The 3328-nt window shown below is 37.0% G+C and overlaps 1 long non-coding RNA gene across 1 annotated transcript; it reads right to left on the minus strand.

The window, feature by feature from the left end:
* Positions 1–381: 381 nt before the first annotated feature.
* On the minus strand, positions 382–1586 carry LOC131620614 (uncharacterized). Its single transcript, XR_009289204.1, has 3 exons — positions 1272–1586; positions 840–1145; positions 382–451 (listed from the first exon to the last, which is right to left on the minus strand). It is a non-coding gene; the product is annotated as an uncharacterized LOC131620614 (long non-coding RNA).
* Between the last annotated feature and the right edge of the window lie 1742 nt (positions 1587–3328).

The following is a 3328-nucleotide window of genomic DNA, read 5'->3' on the forward strand; positions in this document are numbered from 1 at the left end:
GCCACACATTTCCATTCATTTACAAAAGGCATTCAAATACAAACATCACTTGAAAAGAATCATCTCAAGCTATTCACATAATCTACACAAAAAAATTCAGAACAAACCATAAATAAACCAGTTCGACCCTTCAGCCATAAACCAAAAAGAAATCAAACCGCAGCCGCACCGCAAACCTGCTGCACTTCCAATTAAACCACCAGCATCCTGCAAAACAAAACAAAAAAAATGATTTGCAGTCAATAACAATCCAAAACCATACTCTGCACAATATACTCAAGACCAGTCCCTGCATCCAAATCCTACTAACCATATACCATAACCAAAACATGTACGCCACATTCACACGAGGCCCATTCATGAAAGGTTAGCCATATCTTACATTGGAAAACCGGCAACTCCAAACATACAACCATCAAGCAGCAGCCCGCACAAGTGTACATTCACAAACCTACATATAATTCAAACCAGCTCAGACGCAAATCCAAGAGGAAACAAGCCGAGCAGAAATGTATTTAAAGCAACCAAAAATCAGTAGACAATTCCCAAGCAATTTCAAGACCAAGGTAACTGTCTCATAACACTAACCCAACTGTTTTAGAATCAGCCCTAAACTCCTAACCAACAATTCCCTTCTAACCGACACCTAACTGTCAAAACAGAATCCCCACACCATATAACAAACTTCAAACAGAATTTCCCTCCCCTTCAATTAACCAAATTCGTCACCCTTCAATCGAGAACCATCCCTAACAACCTCATAACAGAAAATGAGGGGGAAAGGATCCATAACAGAAATAACAGAATTATTCAACAGAAAATCAGAAGAGAAAACTCACCTTTTAGCCATTCGACTCTTTCCTACACTGCTATAAAATCCGAACCTCCACCTTCATTCAAACTCTCTCATCATTTTTATCTTCATCGTTCTCACCTTCAATCAGAATTCTCCAATCTTCTCCCTTCACGTTTCAATCTCAGAACCCCACATTCTAAGAAATCATTCACGAATCTTCAATCACTACGCACAAAAGACTCAGAACCTGCAATAATCATCTTCTCCGCATCCTCAAAATCTTCTTCAACGCATCTCCAATCGTCGATTACCATCACGTTCATCATCAAATCTTCTTCAAGAAATTTCACTGCAACAACGACAATAATATCATCATCATCACCAACAACAACGACTCTGGATTCAGAAAAGAAGATGATGAATCGCAGAAAACGAAAAGAGAGGAATGAGTTCAAGATCACCGGATGCGTATTACCTGAATAATCTAGGCTCCTCTGGTTTTCTTGGTTCCGTCGTCAAATTCGCCGGAGTGTACATTCGGTGGACAAATCGTGTTCTTCTTCTCCCCTAAATTCGACGTGTGAGTGCATTTTGTGAGCGATTAACGAATCAAAGTCTGAGAGTGAGAGAAGACGGAGAAAGAGGTTCAGATAGAGGACGGAAGTGTTTGTTCGTAAGGTGAGGATGAGCGATGAGAATCTCGTCGGAGAAGAAAGAACCCACCGTCGCCGTCGTGAGAGAAAGGAGAAGAGAGGTTCAGAAGCCCAAAGGTCACATTTTCTTGACCTAATTCCTCTTTTATTCTAATCTGCATTAACGTGGATTTAATTGGGGTGATTAACATCTAATTTGTTTATTAGTGTGAATAATTGGATTTAGTTGCTAATCTGAAAATAATTGTGATTAATTGGGTCAAGCAAAACTTTATCAAAATCTGGGCTAGTCCGAATTGTTGTTCACACCCCTAGTCAATAGGCCCATACGTGAATTACACTGGTTTCTGTTCATTTTCATTTTGCTTTTGCACCCCCTGTATGGTTAGAGTTTTCCTTATTTATTTGTTTCTCTTCTAACTTTTAACTCGTAAATCATTATCTCACGAAATAAAAAATAAATAAAAATATGTTTTAGATACTTCTATGTGTGCAAATAATTGTGGTATTTTTTGTAGATTTTTAGAAATTAGTTTGTTATTTTTAGTAAATCATTTACTTTGGTATGTTCATGTTTCTTTCGGTTTTGATAGATTTCGCAAAGTGATTTCGTTTAGTACCTTAGGATCAGAATTTTACTACCAATTTTTGTATGATTGCTGTAGACTAACCCATGATGTTGTGTATAAAAAATGAATTCCTAATTCTTTGTTTTGATTGGTATTTGGTTAGTGTTGTTTGACTCGATTAACATGCGTTTTTAATAGATGTTTGTGACGTTTGTGCTCTCAAATTGAAATGCATTCATGCAATAATGTCGGTCCCTTTTTGTACATATAACTAGGGATGTTTAGAGGTCCTAAGACCTGGAATTGGAATTTTTGAATCATGTTTTCATACTTTGCTCGATTCTTCTTTCTCACATGTGAATAGCTTGTTTTTGGTTGACAATTGCATCGTAACTTGTACAAATGACCCGTAATTTTGTGTGAAACTCCTTGGCTTGATTTTGTGATTGTTTAGGCATCTAGTAGAGGCTATTTGCTACTGACTTGTACCATTTGATTGCATGTTTCTAACTTCATTCGCAATTTGAAACCGTTTAGCTAGTATTAACCTAGTGTTGTCTAGTTTTGGTTAGAGTTTTGTATTGTTTCATGCTAATTGACTAATGTAGATTAACATAGGATATTGGAACTAAATGGATGAGTTTTCTACTGACTTCAAGCTTAAACCATGTGTTCACTTGCTTTTTCTTTGATTAATTGATGTTTGTCCGCTAATCGGTAAGTAACGATGCATGCGATGCTTTGACGACTTCTTGTGGATGTTTTTGTAGGGTACCGTGATGCTTTTGTATTTGATTTGGGACATTCAATCCCATGTTTTGCTACTGACTTGGAGCTTCGTTCTCTTGTTTCCATGCTTAGCCTCTCATTTCTTGCTTTGATGTTGCTTACTCCTTACTATTGCTTGCCATGTTCCCTTAGACTCTTCCTTCTTTGTTAAGAGGAATTGAGATAGGATAGGTATCCTTGACCTTAGGGCCATTAGTAGATTAGAATAACATAGATTAGATTTAGAAATAGTTCCCTATTGCATTCTTTTTCTTTTCAACTCTTTAAAACATTAATAAAAGGAAGATGCGAATCACATTAAGCAAGTGATAGAGAAATGAGTGGGATTCATTCCCTAATCTATTTCTCAATCACTTAGTGGCATAGAAACGAGTGGGATTCATTCCCTAATCTGTTTCTCGGTCACTACTTAATGGGGGAGAAACGAGTGGGATTCATTCCCTAATCTGTTTCTCAAACATTAATTAATGGGAGAGAAACGAGTGAGATTCATTCTCTAATCTGTTTCTCAAACATTACAT

The sequence above is a fragment of the Vicia villosa genome, linkage group LG1, assembly GCF_029867415.1.
Source record: "Vicia villosa cultivar HV-30 ecotype Madison, WI linkage group LG1, Vvil1.0, whole genome shotgun sequence".
Lineage (NCBI taxonomy): Eukaryota > Viridiplantae > Streptophyta > Magnoliopsida > Fabales > Fabaceae > Vicia > Vicia villosa.